The sequence below is a fragment of the Chrysochloris asiatica genome, unplaced genomic scaffold (assembly GCF_000296735.1).
Source record: "Chrysochloris asiatica unplaced genomic scaffold, ChrAsi1.0 scaffold00097, whole genome shotgun sequence".
In the NCBI taxonomy this organism is placed as follows: Eukaryota; Metazoa; Chordata; class Mammalia; order Afrosoricida; family Chrysochloridae; genus Chrysochloris; species Chrysochloris asiatica.
This window is the reverse complement of record NW_006408615.1, coordinates 8,212,813-8,231,969: the sequence shown is the minus strand read 5'-3', so window position 1 is coordinate 8,231,969 and position 19,157 is coordinate 8,212,813. Positions and strand designations below refer to the sequence as shown.

Below are 19,157 nucleotides of genomic sequence, written 5' to 3'. Positions count from 1 at the left end.
AGGACCTTTCCCGAGAGACGCCAGAAAGCCTACCCCTAGAACTGGTGCCTGAATTCAGACTTCTAGCCTCCTGAAGTGGGAGAGAATCAATTTCTGCTTCTTAAAGGCACCCACTGTGGTATTTCTGTTATGGCAACACTAGAGAAACCAAGACTACTGGCTGAAGGCGGCGGTTTAAACTCACCCAGGGGCTCATGGGAGAAAACACCGAGCAGTGTGTTCCAGTGAAGATTTTAGTCTAGGGAAGCCCATGGGGCAGTCCTACTTGGACTTATACTGTCAGCAGCTATATTAACATACGCACTTTTAAACCCAACGCCATTGGGTTGATTCTGACAGATCGCACACACACACGTATATGTGGGAGCTTTGAAAACTTCATGGAAAAATTCCATCCTCTTCCAATTCCATTTTTCTAGGAGCTTTTTGAAGCTCCTTGGTGCGTGTGTGTATGTGATACACTACTAACGTTCAGGGCAGAAAGCAGAGCATAATGGGACTTTATAAAATGAGGTCACACACAGGATGCATGCCCCTCAAACACCTGAACACACAGCTCAGTCTCCACTTTAAATCCCCTGCACCCAGGGAGCTTTTCAGGGCTCTTGGAGCAACTCGTTCAGTGCGTGGATGCCCTTCCCACAGTGAGGAGCACAACAGTACCCCAAGAGTCCTGGGGTGCCGGGACCCGGGGTTTGGAGAAGACTCTTCTGGCGGTGAGCCCGCCATGACACTCCTGGTACCTGGGGGCTGAGAGGAGGCTGGCCCAGGTGTACCAGCGGAAGGAAGAGGGTGGGCTGAGGCCAGCTCAGGAGTGCTCTGTCTCAACTGCCCCTTCCTCTTCTGCCTCAGTTTCCTCATTTCTCCACTTGGAACAACAATGGCTCATGTGAGGGGACTCTGAGGGTGCTCTTTGAGAGGATCACACCATAGAAGAAGCGGCCATTCTTCTGACAACAGCTATGGAAGAATTCCAACAAAGCATTATTCACAACCTTAGGTTCATCTATTTTAAGCCTTAGAGGAAAGTAGCAAAATAGAGATTACTACATTTAATGGAAGAATTAGAAAACCTGAATAGACAGGGAATCTCAGAAGGAACTGAGAGAGCTGTTGCAAGATCTGCCATTTATTGCCAGAAAAGGTGTCAAACTGAGACGGTTTGAAAGGCATGCTATATCCAACCTTCCAGGAAGATATGTCTCCTAGATTCATCAGATTATTTTAGAATGTGGACATATACAGTATCTCAATTCACTGCGAATAGAGTTACTACACAGCTGTTGTTGGTGTTACATACCAGGAATACTACACTTATCATACCATGTGGATTGAATTGTGGGTCTCCTAACCTCCTACTCCTCCCACCCCCAACTGTGTTCCTGTCCCGACCCCTGTACCTGTGAATGAGCACCCATGTAAGAAGAGTTTTTCTTTTGTTAAGTTAATGAGCAGCAGGATGGGTGGGTCCTAAATCTAATCTCTTGGAGTTATTACTAGAACTGACACGCAGACAGGGCGTAGAGAGACAGTGGCGGCTGATGCAGGTCTGTGTCTCTGTTGTTTGTATGTCCCAGGATGGCCAGCAGTCACCAGAAACCAGGAGAGCAGTTTCTAGAAACAATGGCATGGCTGAGACCCTGGTTTGGACCTTTAGCCTCCAGAACTGTGAGAAAATAACTGTCTTCAAAGCCACCCCCTTAGGGCGTTTTTCTTACAGCTACACCAGGCCAGACCAAGAGATGACAAAGAGAACACATGGCAAGAAAATACAAGCCAATCTAATATACGGGCATGAATATAAAAATCCTAAATGAAATATTAGGAACATATTTTAAAATGGCACATCAAGATCACTTCACATTTATTCCAAGTATAAGAATGATATAAGAATTGGCCAATCTTTTTATTCCATTAACCAAAGCATTTGACAATTCAGAAACCATTCCTGTTAAAAATGGTTTGCAACATCTGTTGTGGGCTTTGTGCTCTTTAAGATTTATCTATATGGGGTCAGTGGAGTCCTGGTATGGTGCTGTAGGATAAGCACTGGGCCGCTAATCACAGGGTTGGCAGTTCAAATCTACCAGCTGCTCCCTGGAAACCCTATACACGGTCGTTATGAGTTGCAATCAAGTCGGCAGTACTTTACAACAACACATAGGGTCAAATTGATGAAAACAACTTGAAACATGAGACAGGCGCCTAGGGGCAGTGAGTTGATGTGAAGCGGGCAGGAATTACTCAGCAAAGCAGTGTGAACCTTCAGTGTCATGGAATGTGACATGAGAAACAGCTGAACTGGTGCATGTTTAGATGTGCATCTTCCCAACAACAATGAGATAAAATATTAAAAATGGTATAAAATAAAATGAATAAACTGCATGGAAAGAAAATATCCCAAACACGAGAGAGTAGTAACCAGACACCATCTGCAAACACCACATTAGATGAGTTGGACCCTAAAAACGTGTCCACTGAAATCATGAACAAGATCGACATGCCCCTTTCAGTGTTAGCATTACACCGTTAGAGGCACCAGCTTTTGAACTAAGACAAGAAAATGAAATAAACACTATAACGCTGTCGAAAAAAGATTTGTCAAAATTTTTGGATATGACAGTACAACTAGAAATTCTCAGTAAGACAGTGTAGGAAGGCGGCCTGATTTCAAGTTAAACATACAAAAAAACACAAAACAACCAAACCAACAACAACAACAACAACATAAAACAGCCAACAACAGAAATAAACAAACAAAACCACCGAAAGCACCTAAAACCCAATACCATTCTTCAAGCGTGGCAACAATTGTGAGGTTGGCCCAGGACCAGGCAGTGTTCCGTTCTGTTGTGCATAGGGTCGCTATGAGTCGGTACCGACTCGATGGCACCTAACAACAACAACCACATAACTAGTTAGAAATAGAGTTGGGGGAAGAAATTCCGTGTTCACATTCCTGACAGAGCCAAGGAGGGTCTTATGACAAAGTCATATGAACAGCACATCTGTAGAGAGAAATCTATACGCATCTCAGAGAAGGTCGTCAAGACGTAACTTCGAAAGCTCTGTGTAACCTTTCCCATATGAACAAACATGTGCAATAAAATTCTAACAAAAATTGAAGTGGTTTTCAGGGAGATCATCAGACAAACTAATGATGCTGTTAAGCGCTGTCAAGTCCGTTCCTACTCATAGTGACCCTGGGTAGGTTTTCCAAAGAAGGGCTGGTGAGTTGGAACCGCCGACCTAGTGGTTCAAACCAACCTTGAGATCTTGTGCTAACAGGAAAGTTGATATATGAGAGTAAACTTGAGAACTGTCAGGACACTTTTGAAAAAGGAGAGCCACAATGTTTTTGACCATCAGGTATTAAAACTTGCCACAAACTTGGGATCACCGGAGCAGCGCAGCCAGGTTCAGAAACAGCACGTAAACCAGTGGGCACGTCATCCAGACTGCGAGTGGGAACCATCTCCACCATGCCCGAGCCCTTAGATCACGAGGTTCCCTTGCTGTGGCATTATCCCAGTACTAGCATGGTATGCCAGGCTGACAGATCATCTTGGATTGGGAGGACTACGCAAGGCCGACAGTACACTCTGTACTCTGTCCTTCCCGACCAGGACCATCCCTACCATCTCCAGGATCTCCCTCCCTCACCAATAAAGCACATTCTCCACCATCACATCGCTTCTTCCATCACCATCAAAACATGGTTCTCCCTAGGTCTTCATCTCTGGAAGTAAACTCAGGCCTGCTAGCTGCTCAGGCTTGGGGTCATCTGTGACATATCTTTCCATTACCCACACCCAAACCATCCACAGCTGTCAAGGGTGCTGCATTCAATACCTATCCAGAGGGTGACCAGTCCTTGCCACCCTATCCTAAGCTCCCGTCCCCTCTGACGTGAATTAGTTACTGCAGCAGCCTCCCTGCGTCCGTCCACCCTTTATCATCCTCCTCCAGGGACGGCCTTTGTAAAGTGCAGAGCAAATCCCGGCCAAACCCTGTGCCAAACACGGTCACAAGCAAAGCATCACAATAGTCCTCCCATCAGCACCTCACACTCTGACTTCACCTCCTGAGATGCCTCCCTGCCCACTCTGCTCCTTCTACAGTCCTCTTGTGTTGCCTCAAATCCAGCAAGCAGCTCTGGCCCCAGGGCCTTTGCATGTGCCATTTCGGATGCCTTCAGATCTTTGTAACTAACACCCCTGCCTCTACTCAATGTGGTTCCCTCTGCCCCTTCCCTGTTTGTTTGCTATTAAATGTACTGCTCTCTGATACATTCTACGGGGGTGAAGGGGTGGGTGGGAGGTGGTTTCAAAAAGTTTGTGGAATTTTCCCAGAGACTTTTTGAAGCCCTTCAACATTACTTCCTTATTGTCTTTCTCACCCTAACAGGATATGGACTTGATGGAGACAAGGACTCCATTCTTGTGCTCAGAAAACAGTGGATCTAGACATTTATCCAAAGGACAAAGGAATGACTACATGACATGAAAAAGATGCAATCAAGTAAATCAAAGAGGCGGCGGGTCTGGGTGCCTGCTTTCATCCTTGTCACAGCGCAAATAAATGGAAATTAAAACAAGGTTCTACTTTTTCCTTCTCACAAACTAGCAAACTGTTGACAACATCAATGCTGGAAAAGGTACAATGGGGGCATGCAGAGCCCTGAAGAGCGCCCCACATAGGACTCTCGGCAGGGAGAAAGCAAGCACTCGTGGAACCACATTCATTACAGGATCGTGTACACCCAGCTCACTGCTGCCTAGCTGATGTGGACTCACAGTGGCCCTGCCCATGGGGCGTCCATGGCTGCCTCATCTTTCTCCTGGCGCCTTACCACTGTGCCACCAGGGCTCCTACAGGGTCATTCACAGGCACAAACAATGACAACAGCCTGGGTATCTAGCAGGGGGTAAGGGGTGGGCACAAATGGAGTGGTGCTTCCATTGCTGTTGTTAAGTGCCATTGAGTCGGTTTTGACACACAGTGACACTGGAGACAGTTTCCAAGGAGCCGCAGGCTTGCAGTTAGCAGTCAAGTGCTTATCCTACAGCATCACAACAGGACTCTGGAGTTTCCATAGATGGATAAAAATGTAGTTGTGGACAATGTTTCAATATGGTTCAATACTTAGCATGCACTTAGAATGCAAAGGTGTAGACGGTTTGTTCTTGGAGACTCCCCATCCAGGGGTGTCTCACAGGGAATTACTTCTGTAAAAACACAGCCAAGAAATTCCTACAGAGCATCAGACTCTGATGCTCAGGGGCTGCCATGAGGTGGAACTCAGTGGCCAGCAATGGATTTGGTTTAGTAAGGGGGAAAGGACCACCGAATGGTATCTCTAACAATGACAGCAAAGGTAGATGCTAACATTGTTCTCCTGCTGGAGGGGTGACAGTTGAGGCTGGTAGGTAATGGGTTGGTAGGCAATTGGAGTCTGATCTCTGCACTCCCCTCCCCAGAGTCCTGGAGGCCTGTGTTGCTGAGTGTGAGCCCCATGTTCTGGATGGGGAGCCCAGACTGTCCACGTCACCCACAGAGCAGAATGTAGAGGAGAGCTATGTCTGGCTTATCCTGGTGCCAGGTGGGCATGTGAGGACTTGTGCCGGCTGGCAAGTGGCACACAGCACACCGTGCTCACATACACAGGGCACACGATACACTGTGCTCACACACACAGGGCGCCCAACACACACCAGACAAGTGGCACACGACACACCGTGCTCACATACACAGGGCGCCTGACACATATTAGCCGATTGGCACACGGCACACCATGCTCACATACACAGAGCACCCGACACACACCAGCCAACACCCCATCTGGAGTCCTGGTGGTGCAAACGGCTGAGTGCTCAGCGTTAACCACCAGTTTGGCAGTTCAAATCCGCTCAGAAGCTCAGAGGGGGGAAGACCTGGAGATCTACTCCTGTAAAGATTCTTCCTTGTTGCTGAGTGCCATTGAGTTGGTTTCAACTCACAGTGATCATATCTAGGATTTCCAAAGAGCAGCTGGTGAGCTTGAACCACCGAACTTGCGATTTAAACTGACTTTGCAGTCCAGTGCATTATTCCATAGTGCCACACCAGGATTCCCCTGTAAAGCTGTTAGATGCCATCGAGTTGGTACCAACTCATAGCAATCCTATGTACAACAGAACTAAACACTGCCCAGTCCTGGGCCAACCTTACAATTGTTGATGCACTTGAGCCCAATGATGCCGCCACAGTACCAGTCCATCTCGCTGGGGGTCTTCCTCTCTTTCTCTGACCTTACCAAACATGATATCCTTCTCCATCGACTGCTCCCTCCTGACAATATGTCCGAAGTATGAGAGACGAAGTTTGGCCATCCTGGCCTCCAAGGAGCACTCTGGCTGCCCTTCTTCCAACACAGACCTGTTGGTTCTTTTGGCAGCCCATGGCACTTTCAATATTCTCCTCCAACACCATAACTCAGATACATCAGTTCTTATGCGATCTTCCTTATTCACTGTCCGGCTTTCACATGCTTATTACTGAAAATACCATGGCTGTAGAGATTGCAGCCTAGAAAACTCCTCATTTGAGGTTGTCATGAGGCAGAACTGACTCATGACACCCAATAACATGGTCACATCCTGAGAGGTGCAAACAGTCATGTGCTCAGCTGCTAACTGAAAGGATAGATATTGGAGGCCACCCAGAGGGATCTGGTGTGGTGTTGTAGGATAAGCACTGGACTGCTAACCACAAGATCAGCGGTTCAAGCCTTCCAGCCAGACCCTCCTTGGAAACCCTCTACGGGATTGTTATAAGTTGGGACTGACTCAATGGCACATTGCAACAATAAGAAGTACCTTAGAAGAAAGGCCTGGAAATCTACTTCAGGAAAAATCAGCCACTGAGAACTCCTGGGAGCACTTTCCTACTCTCCCACGTGGGGTTGCTGTGAGTTAGGGTCGATGCAGTAGCAACAGATTTAGTATCATATTCAGGAACCTCTGTTACATGCCAATCACTCTTCAGGGCCTGAGGAGACACCCTTTAGGACCTTGGTTGAGTTCCTCCCCAGGACTGGAGAGTCTAGCCAGGGCCTGACACAGGTGAAGGGCCTCCCTGGGGGGCACAGTGACTCACAGACTGAGCTGGGAATGGAGGGATGGGCCTTCACTGATGAGAAATCCCTGCAGGACGCAGCAGGGGAAGGACATGAGGCAGAGACACCGTGTGGTCACTGGCCGCCACCCTCACAGCCACCCTCTCCTCAAAGTGCTGCCCATGGTCACGCTCGGACTCGGGTCCCCAAGGGGCAGGACATGTTTCCCAGGAGACACCAATGCAGCAGCCTGGATAAGGGTCTGGGAGACCACAGCTCTGGTGACTAGCATCTCTCCCCTCACCAAGATGTTTGGCTGATAGACATGTCTTTCCCTGAGTGTTAAAATACCAGTGACATGTTCTCTACACGAAGCTTTACTGCTGCCGTCACTGTTGTGGAATCGTCTTGGACTTGTGGTGACCCAGAGGAGCGCAGTCCTCCATCGGGTTTCCAAGGCTGTGCCCTTTTGGAAGCGGATTGCCAGGCCAGCCTTCCAAGGCACCAACCTTTCGGCTAGTGGAGTGCATAAACTGCTTGTGCTGTGAGGAACTTTACACAAAACTCAGAAAAACAAAGCAGAGGAAGAAACCAAAGGTCACTGAGAATGCACCCCTTCCCCGAGGCCGGCAGACGTGGCTGTATCCCTCCCATGCTGCCTCAGGCACGAGACCATTTGGGTTCAGAATCTGTCAGGCGCCAATATTTGGGTTCCTGTTTTAGTCGTTGGCACAGTCGCTCCACCACTACCAGTCTGGCTCAGGGACGGAGATGCCAGGGAAGAGCAGACGGCTCTTGGGTCTGGCACCTCCTTGCGTCCCTGGAGCCGGATGGAAAAACATAATGCTGGTCCCGCAACTAGAAGGGATACTGCTGCTCATCAGAAAAGATGCCACTGTCTTCAGATGCAAACGACACTTCCCAGGATGAACTAGGCTTTGCAGATAAAGCTCCCTTCCTCGAGGAGCTCAAGACCCTCAAGGAAGGAAAATGTGCTGTGGGTTCACATGCATGCTGTCACCTATACAAGGGCTGGCAGGGCGGTGCCCTCCTGTGCTTTTCTGGACCAGCACCTGGTGTGCCTGAGGTCACAACATCACTTCCTGCATTTTTAAGAGCTGAGACGACGATGAGCAGATGCCGCAGCTCTGATCCATTTGAAGAATGATTTACAGACTGGGAAGGAAGGGTCTCTCATTTACTTAAGGGCATCCATGAGTCCGGTTTCAGTCAACAATTGCCCCCTATAGAAGTTGCGGAGAAATTCAGACTGCCCTCGTTAGGTATCACCTAGTTGGCTTGACTCACGGTGACACCGTGCGAAACGAACAAAACATTACCCGACACCATCTTCATGTTTGAAGCTGTATTTGAGTCCATTGATGTTGTCACTGTGTGTTCCGAGTGCCTTCCAGCGCTCCATGACACAATATTCTGTGGTGATCTATGGGCTTTTGTTGGCTACTTTGTGACAGGAGATTGCCAGGCATTTCTTCCCAGCCTGTTTAGTCTCAAAGCTCTGCTGAAACTTCTCTACTACGGGAGACGCTGCCGTCTAAAATATGGGTGATGCAGCTTCTTGCATCGTAGCAGTGTGCAAGCCACTGCCAATGACTGAAGGGGGTCCACTGGCTATAAGAAAATCCCAAACCCCCTCAAATAGCAATGATGCCCAGTTTGTGAAGTTCACAACCATCAAAGAGCCTTCTTAGTTCTGAATGTGTTCATGTATCTCATTTAGTAAGAACCACTTCACAGTTTTACAACGCGAACCTTTAGCTCTAAGCCCTGCCCAAGTGTCCCGCTCACCTGACTAGAGGCTGCCCTGATGGTGAGGAGCTAGAAGGGACCCGTGAGGGCCTGGGTACGGAAGTCACCAGCTCCATACTCCTCTCAGTCCTCCTACCCTGGGCTCGCTCCTGTTGTCCTCCACTCCCATTCCAGGAATCACCAGGCAGGTCCTCCTGGGACTTGGTGGGAGGGAGCTGGGAAGAGAAAACAGCACCAGAGGAGGCAGGCAGCAGGTCCAGAGAGGGAAGCTTGGCCCACTGTTAACCACCTGCTCTGCCACTTCCTCCTGACCGAGGGGCAGAAACAGAACTAACCTTGTGGGTTAGTCTGTCATGTGACCGGCCTGTGATATCACTGCAGGGGTCCGGTGGGGCTGAATCCCAATACCACCCAGAAGGTTTCCTTCATGATAGTCAGAGCGCAGAGATATGTTGGGGCATGTAAGATGTGTCTGGGTTTCCATGGTTCCTTTGTCGCCTGGGGCCCTGGGGCAGCAGCCAGCAAGGCAGGGCCATGGGCTGGGGTCCAGGGTGGCCAGCTGGGGTCCATGGGAGCATGTGGCCTTGAGCAAGTCACATGACTTTTCTGAGCAGATGCTCTCCACCTGCACAGTGGGGATGGCTGCACCAGTCCGAGGGGCCCACCCAGCGGAACCGGTCCAGAGAGAACAGCACATAGCAGGGAGCATGCCTATGGATGCGGGCTGGGGACCCACACTGGAGGTGAGAAAAGGCTCCAGAGAAGAAGCTTGCCCCCTCATCACTTACAACACAATGGCCACACTGGAGGGGGCTACGTGAACAAGCCAGAGAGCCTGTGAGATGGGGCTAAATCAGAACCTGGAATGTTGGAAGTTCACATTCATGTCTCAATATCCCGTGAAAGGGGTGAAGAGGCCTGGTGGTGCAGTTGTTAAAGCGCTTGGCTGCCAACCAAAAGGTCGGTGCTTCTAGCCCACCAGATGCTCTGCAGGAGAAAGATGAGGCTTTCTGCTCCTACAAAGATTTGCAAGCACAGACACGGCCCGCCTGTCGGTGGGGGCTGGCGAGTGGCTGGGATACTGAACGGGACTCGGCGGAGCTTCCAGACTGAGAGGGATTAGCAAAAAGGCCCCCTCGCCGTCTACTTCCAAACCATCAGCCGCTGATCCTCAACCCACAGTGAGCATGAGGCAGGATCCGGCAGCAGTTCAGTGCCTTGTGTGTGGGCTGCCATGAGCCAGGGACCAACTCAGTGATGGCAGACAGCAGCCACACGTGCACTGCAGGGCCAGCCACACCTGAGCCCAGTCTATGCCCAGCACCCCAGAGATGTGAAGGCTCCCGAGGTCTGGGGCTGTTTGTTACACAAGAGTGGACAGAAACAACACGAAATGTTAATGAATAAGAAGAGAGAGGGCAGAGCTTGGAGGGCAGAGAAAAGGATCAGACTGGTCAGCAAGGAGGCTTTGTGACCATCAGTGTTTCTGACGATGGACACATGGCACAGGGGGTTTGTAGTCCTCTATTTTTGGTCTGTACCTGTCTGAGATGGCAGGTGCCTGCCTGGAGACAGGAGGGTGGACACAGCGGCTGAACAGGCTTCGATGAGGACTATATCTGGGTATTAATTTAGCTAGATGAAGAGTATAATTAGCTAACTGGGCTGCATGATTCATTTACTAAGTTTTGTTCTGAATAGACAATTGTCTGATTTTCCCCTTGATTCCTTATGCAGGAGGGGTAAAAAAAATCCTGAAACTTCATACAGAATAGGAACACAGCAGGTAGCAAAAATTCCTAATTAGAAATACTCAGGAAAGAATTCTTCCTCTTCCTTTTAAAGAACAGTATAATTACTTCTAAGAATTGAAAAATTGCTTCATTTGATCAAATATTTTGATTAGCAGAGAAATTAATTGTACTGTATCTTCATTTGTATTTACAGTGAATAAATGAATGCTAAAAATAAAAACAGCAGCAAAACTGCCTGTCAAAGAAAAAAGTGAGCGAGAGAGAAACATTAAATCCCAAATGAAAATAAAACGTAGGCTCTGAGTTCCTAGGCCTGGCGTTGGCTCGGGAAGCCGGTGTTGGCGGAGTGCTGAGCGGAGAGCCCCAGGATGAGGACTGAGAGGGTACCCATAATGCAGCAGGAGGTTTGCGTAAGTGATGCTGAGACACCGGCAGACACAGACCCGAGATCACGAACCCCGTGACGATTCGAGGCCATGAACGATGGCATGGAAAGGCCACAGACCAAGGGAGCCTTCAACCCGGTTCAGTCAATGCTTGCCTGGTGACATAGGGCCACCCTTCACCAGCACCCTGCTTGCCTCGGCACTGGGTAGATCTGATCCTTGAAATGACACTGGAGGCAGCCAGGGTGCCCCCTGTTGTCCGGAGGAAGTGAGCCAGGTGAGGCGCCAGACTGCAGGACGTGCCCACGCTGTGCAGCCCTCGTTCTATGGATTCTACCATGAGAACACAAGACTCTACAGACAATGCACAAAGCCGGATGCTCAGAGATACCGCTGGGGGGTGGGGGTGGGGGGGCTCAGACCCAGAGGCTGAACACCTGCCCCTGAGAAACTGGTGTCTGAGGTTCACTGAGGCCAGCAAGGCCAAGGAAGCAGATCCTCAGTCTGCCTCACCCCCTCCACCATCAGGCTGCCTGGAACTCAGCTGGCCTCAGAGATGGCTGCATGGGACAGGTTCATGCCCACCAGCCCCCGACCCATGCATCCTTTTGCAGCAGGAGACCACCATAGAGTGCAGAGAAATACAGACGGCATTTCAGTTGCCCCCTCAACCCTTTCATGATTCAATAAACCCATGGCTGAAGTCATTCATGAAACTATAAAAACAAATTCTTCTGCCCCAATGCACTGCACACCCTATAATAATCACATCATCGCTAAACTGACACACAGGAGAGGCAGACGCCAGGTCTGCGCTCTGTCGCAGGGAGAGAAGCTGAGAGCCGGGCCTGGGATGCCGTCATAAACAACCACGGAAACCTGCTCTCACAATCCTGGAGACGTCCAGGGTCCAGGTGTCGGCTGGGCTCCCTCTGCAGTCTCGTGAGGAGGATCCTTACTTGTCTCAGGTGTTCGTGTGGCCACATAACTCCGAAGCCTGCCTCTGTCCTCCCATGCACGGCCTTCTGTGTCTCTCTGTCTCTTGTCCTCTTCTGTAAGGAGACCACTCCTAGAGAATTACGATCCAGCCTGTTCCAGGAAGGATGCCTAGGCCCTCACTCAGCTGAGAACCACTCGACCACCAGCAATAACAGGCCAGGGGTTTGAACTCACGCGCCGATTGGCAGGACACAGATGTGACAGTCTGCTTCTGTAAACACTGGCAGCCTTGGACACCCTGTGTGACAGTTCTACTGTCGTATAGGGGTCGTTGCGAAGCGAGATTGACTCGCAGGCATCAGGAAGGAAGGACATCCACCGCAGACAGCCTTGGGGTTGGAGCGAACTCTAATCCCAGCTTTGTGACTGTGAACGCATGTCTTGACCTCTCTGGGCCTGAGTTTGCTCTTTTGTCGAATCAGGATGATGGCTACACCTGCACCTTCTGTGGCTGCTGGGAGGATGAGCTCACTGCTGTGCGGTGCTGGGAAACATGAATGTGACGTGTAGCCGTAAGTGAGGGCTACTCAAATCCAGTACAAGCCAAGTGATGGCACATTCACGTTTGCTCATGCATGATCACATGAAGCAGAGCACAGTGTGCTTACCTGTCCACCTACGGCCTGGGGTCCCCAGGCTCAGCTCACTCACACTTCCTCAATGTTGGAGTTTCAGGCTCTTCTCATCTTATGGGGAGTCGAAAGCCAGACAGCACCGAGTAGCTGTACAACGGTCTAGATTCATAAGACAATCCAAATGCGAGCATTGCTTACTTTTTGGGTTGTCTCTGCAAGACTGACGGAACCCTGGTGACACGGTGGGTTAAGTGTTGGGCTAAGTGAGATGCCAGCAGTTCCAACCCACCAGCCACTCCTTGGGAGGACGATGAACAAGTGTGGTCCATTAATACTGCCAGTCTCGGAAACCCTATGGGGCAGTTCTACCCTGTCCTCCAGGGCTATGGAGTCCAACGGACTTGATGGCATTGGGGTTAGGTTTAGGTTCTGCAAGGTTTATCTGGGACAATGAATCATTGGTGGGTTTCTGGTGTCCTGATAGGGAACGAGCAGATCCACGCCCGGGAGACCAACGCTGGGTGTGCTGGGCTTTGGGAGGCACCGTGCCAGTGGCACCTTAAGCCCGGGATCCAAGTCAGGTTCTGGTGAGAATGCGGCTGACCAGCGCTGGCTGTTGGGGTCAAGGAACCCCACAGAACTCCTCAGAGCAACATAGCCCGCTGCCGCCACAGCCCTGGTTCCTGGTGCCTCGGTGTGTGTGTCAGGGCACAGCTGTGCTCCGTGGGGTTTTCAGTGGCTGGTTGTTTGGGAACCAGGTCACCAGGCCATTCCTCAGAGGCACCTTGGGGTGGTCTGAGCTGCCAACACTGTGAACCATGTGTACCGCCGGGGACTCCAGGCGTTGTGCTAAACCAAACAGAACACTGTGCGTGAGGCGACTTTCTGAGGAGACGTTGTTTGCATTCTGATGCTGCCAATCCTGTAGTGGCTCTAAGTTGGTCACCTGGGTCAGCAGTGCTCAGAGGAAGCAGCCACATGCCTGTGCCAAGGTCCTCAGCTCTCTGCCAGCAAGTGGCCACCTCACCAATCTCGACGGCCCAGAGAGGAAGGCAGAGCCCTAGCGTCTGCTGACAGTCACGGCTGGCTGATAATACAGGTGGACCTCAGAGACACCATGGGCCCGGTTCCAGACCACCGCAGTCAACCAAGCATCGAAATAAAGTGAGTCACATTTTTTTTGGGGGGGCCGTCTCCTAGTGCACAGCATCACAGCTGGTGTGGCGCTGTGGCTTAATGCACTGGACTGCAAAGTCGTTTGAACTGCAAGGTCAGTGGTTCAAGCTCACCAGCTGCTCCTTGGAAACCCTATACAAGGTGGCTATGGGTGGGAACCGACTCGACGGCACTAACAACAGTATGTATCAAAGCATGGTGATACTACGCTGTCGTTTATGAAGTGTGCAAGAGCATGATGGGAAAAGTGAGAGACAGTGTGAGAATGACTAAAATGGGGCATAGGCGCAGGCAGCTGGGAAAACGCAGAGGCAGATTTGCTCCATGCATGGTTGCCACAGCCCTTCCGGTTGTTAAAAAACACAAAAAAAGGCAGTAGTAGCTCCAGGATCGAGCAGCGTTTCGTTCTGCTGTGCATAAAGTCGCTATGGGTCGGCACCGACTCGACGGCACCTAACAACTGTGACATACAACACAACAAGTGAGGAGCAATAAAACGAGGGGCTTTCCCCATGGCTGGCAAGGGTTAGGGATGACAGCCACTACTCCTCGGCACTTTGTCACGCCACGATGCTTACCGTTAAGTGCCACTGTGATTTGGGAGGTTTGTCACTGGTACTTCAGATACTTCAGGACCACCCAGGGTAGACAGGTTTGAGTGGGACTTCCAGACTAAGACTCACTAGGGAGACCGGTCCTTGGAGAAGGACATCATGTTTGGTTAAGTGAAGGGTCGGAGAAAAAGAGGAAGACCCCCAACGAGATGGATGGGCTCAAACGTAGTAACAATTGCGAGGTTGGCCCAGGACCAGGCAGTGTTTCGTTCTGTTGTGCATAGTAGGGTCGCTATGAGGCGGTACCGACTCAATGGCACCTACCAACAGGGAAAAGGAGAAGTAGACACTTTCTGAAAGTTTAGCCACTAAACCCTTATGACTATTAGAGGTGTATTATCTAGCACAGTGCTGGAAGATGAGCCCCTCAGCGTGGAAGACACTCAAAACACGAGTGGGGAAGAGCTGCCTTCTCACAATAGAGTCTGCCTGAGTAGTACGTGGATGGATTCCGACCTTGTGGACCCTTAATTGCTGACGGGGCCCAACTCAATATGAGCTGAGACAGCTGCAAACATCCATTACTAATTGGAATGCATGAAATATGAATCTAGAAAAATTGGATGTGGTCTAAAATGAAATGGAGCCCATAAAGCTGTTGTACTTAAGTACCATCAAGTTGGTTCAGACTCACAGGGACCCTGGATAGGGATTCCCAGGGGCAGCTGGGAGATTTGAATCACTAACCTTGCAGTTAGCAGTCCAGTGCTTATCCTACGGCACCACACCAGGACTCCAATATTAGTGAACTGAAATGGACTGGTCTTGGCAATTTAGAATCAATAACAGGGGTTATGCTTTGAATGACGTATTGAAGAGGAATGGAAGCTCACACCGACAGTCAAAAAGAACATTTCAAGAGCAATCTTGAAGTACAATGCTGTCTGTGATAGATAATATCCATCATTGTTAAGTGCTGTTGAGTCGGTTCTGACTCATAGCAACCCTGTATAGTTTCCGAGGAGCAGCTGGTGAGTTTGAACTGCTGACCTTGCTGTCCAGTGCATTAACCCACAGCACCATGCCAGGACTCCAGTTTACAGGTAAGACCAGTTAATAAAGCTTTTATTTGAATCTGTGTACCAGCTACTAAAGTCAATGCTAAACTGAAGAATTCTACCAACTCCTTAAATTGGAACCTGATCAAACATACAATCAAGATGGATTATTGGTGACTGGAATGTGAAAGCTGGAAACAAGGAAGGATCAGTAGTTGGAACATATGGCCTTGGTGACAGATAGTAGGTTGGCGATCACATCCTGGTGTGGCACAAATGGTTAAGTACTTGACCGCAAGGTAGGTCTGAATCGCAAAGACGACAGTTCAAACTCACCAGTCTCTTTTCAGAAACCCTAAACAGGGTCTTTATGAGTCAGAAGTGATTCAGTGGCACTTAACAACAGTGACATAATGGAATTTTGCAAGACCAATGACTTATTCATTGCAAATACCTTTTTTCAACAACATAAACTGTAACTATACACGTGGGCCTCACCAGAGAGAAACGCAGGAATCAAACTGACTACATCTGTGGAAAGCGTCGGTGGAAAAGCTTCATGTCTTCAGTCAAAACCAGTCTAGGGACAGACTGTGGAACAGACCACCAACTGCTCATATGCAATTTGAGGCTGAAGCTGCAGAAAATGAAAATGTATCCCACCTGAATTTAGAGACCATCTCAAGAACAGAGTTGACGGATTACACACTAATGACTGAAGACTGTACGAGTTGCGGAATGACAACAAGAACATCATAGAGGAAGAAAGCAAAAGGTCATTAAGAAGACAACAAAGAAGGAAAACAAAATGGACGTCATGAAAGCTGCTCTTCAGTGTAAAGATGCTAAAGCAAATAGAAAAAAAAGGAGGTAAAAGAGCTGAACAGAAAATTTCAAAGGTCAGCTCGAGAAGATAAAGCAAAGTATTATAATGAAATGTGCAAAGATCTGGAGTTAGACAACCAAAAGGGAAGTATACGCTTAGCATTTCCCAAGCTGAAAGAACTGAAGAAAAATTAGAATCTCGACTTGTAATATTTAAGGATTCCATGGGCAAAATATTGAATGATACAGAAAGCATCAAAAGAAGATGGAAAGAATGCACAGAATTACTGTACCAAAAATGAATGGTCAACGTTCAAACATTTCAAGAGGTAGCATACGATCAAGAGCTGATGGTCCTGAAGGAAGACGTCCAAGCTGCACTGAAAACACTGGCAAAAAACAAGGCTCCGGGAATTGATGGAACACAAACGGAAATCTTTCAACAAACTGATGCAGCAGTGGAGGCACTCCCCCATCTATGTCAAGAAATCTGGAAATCTAGCTACCTGGCCAACTGATTGGAAGACATCCATATTTGTTCCCATTCCAAAGAGAGGAGACTCGTCAGAATACAGAAATCATCAAATAATAATATCATTTAATACTACAAGCAAGTAAGATTTTGCTGAAGATAATTTAAAAAACTTCTGCAGTTATACATTGCTAGAAATTCAAGCCGGAGAGACCAGTCCCTGGAGAAGGATATCATAATTGGTAAAGTGGAGGGGCAGCGAAAAAAAGGAAGACCCCCAACAAGATGGACAAAAATGGGCTCAAGCATAGCAACAGTTATGACAGTTGCTCAGGATCGGGCAGTGTTTCTTTCGGTTTCACATAGGGTTGCTATAGCCAGAACCGACTCGACGGCACCTAACACAACAGGCATACTAACTGGCCTCTGAGGTATCCCTGCATGTGTGACTTGTCCTGAGTGCCCCTACAGCCTGCTACCTTCTCAGTGGTGTACCAGACAACACATTGGAGCTTCACTGCCAAGTGGAGAATGCGTGAACTATAGAAGAAACTTTCAAAAACACTAAAATGGTATCAGGAGTACCTAGTCTTGGCTGCCATCAGTAAGCATCAGTAACAGTAATGATCAACACACTGCCCTGGAGTCTGTTCCTACTCACTGCGGCCGGTGGGACAGAGGAGACCCACTCCACAGTGTTTCCACAGCCATCAGCCTTTACAGAAGCAACTTGTCTTATTGTTCTCCTATGGAGTGACTGGTTGGCTCGAACGGCCGACCTTCCGGTGAGCAAGCAGCCTATCAGTTAACCCACGGAGGCACCAGGGCTCCTTAACAGTAGCGAAGCATTTTAAAACACGGATGGAGTTTATTTCAAATCATCATGGAGATCTTTCCAAAATAGGAAACCTTCCGCACTTTGTCAGTGTCATTAAAGATACACGTGCATCATTCTGTTTATAATAAAAAGATAAATCCAAGAAATACTGGCGGTTAACTAACACAAATACAATGTTCCTAAAAGACTCCAAATGTTTTGATGTGCTTTATGGTCTCTTCTCCAGCTGAAAACTACCATCCTTAGAAAAGAAAAGTCAACTTCAAGTTATTTCACAGATAACAGGAATGCCTTTCAAAGATCACGCGATAAACGCAGAGTCAGGGAAGCGCTCATTGGCTCTTCGCCTGCTAGAATGTGACAAAATAATTACTCTGCATTAGAATAAGGATGTGTTTTGTTAAAAAAAAAAAAAAAAAAGAAATCCATTATTTCCATGGCAATAGAGAGATTTCATATGGGCTGCTACTATGTCTTTTAAAAAAATTCTATGTATGTTCTGAGCGTTATTTTTATATTCACAGGAGATACTGAAATTGCACTATAAGGCTTAAAAGAAATGTTAAACAGGTGATAACTCTGAAAACAAGGTGATAACTCTAGATTTGGGCACATAGTGCTGTGAATGTAAAATGCTTCTCCTGAAGATAAAAAGGAGATAGTTGCTGAGGACAGAAGTCCCCGTGATGGTTTCCCCGTTTGTGGGGATCTGATGACTGATTCTGTGCCCCATTCCCACTTCCTCCTGTTCCAGTTGGTTTCTGAATCAAGTCAGTGGGTCGCTTCTTGGTCTTCACACCTAGTGAGAGTTCTCCTCTTCAATCCAGGTGGGATGGGATTCCAGTGAGAACTGACATTTGATTTTGTATAACAGAACACAACACTGCCCGGTCCCTTCCCGTGATGAGCTGTGGTCCAGTCTTCATGGGCTGCTCTCTCAGAAGCAGATCACCCAACCGTTCTCATTGGTCAGTCTGAAGCCCAGTAACCTAGCAATGTGCACGCCTTCATGGACACTAAGGTTGGTGGCTGTATATCAGGATGCTGGCTGGGGACTGAAGCAGGGGCTACCCTGTTACTTGACTTCGGTGGGGCTGCGTGAAACAGCAGGACAAGAAGGTGGAAACAAGGACCCCATGGCAAAGCCACCTGCCAGTGTCGCTGTGTCTGTTCGGGAAAGAGCGAGGACCATTTTCTCAGGTCATGTGGTACATCCATTATGAGACATGGAGTCTGAGTGGGTGTGAAGTCGTACTACACCTCCCTGAACTTTAAATTATATGTATTTTATTTTTCTGTTGTTGTTGACAATACACACAGCAAGACAGGCACCAAGTCAGCAGTACCTGCCTGTACCTCAGGGATCCGGATGCCATTCTTCCAGTTGTGCGACCACCCTCACTCTCCTTTTCCCAGTTGTTCCTGCCCAGTCATATCAACCCCTCCATCCAAGCTGCCTAAGCTGTGTGTTGAGTCCGGGAGCGAGTTGAGTCTTGGGAGGTAACAGCAAAGGAGACTGCCGGGAAGGCCCTGAGCCCAGAATATGCCCACTCTCTAACCAAGCCCTCAGACGTGTCTCTCTCTGTCCCGGGGCTTAGATGACCCATTTTCCTGTTTATGGTGGTGATGGCAGAGATCACAGCCTTGGAAACAG

At 48.7% G+C, this 19,157-nt stretch overlaps 1 protein-coding gene across 1 annotated transcript in view; it reads right to left on the bottom strand.

Annotated features, from left to right (window-relative positions):
- Positions 1-19,157, bottom strand: part of EFCAB6 (EF-hand calcium binding domain 6) — a 322,393-nt gene that overhangs the window by 38,131 nt on the left and 265,105 nt on the right. The gene's annotated exons all lie outside the window — the stretch shown is intronic.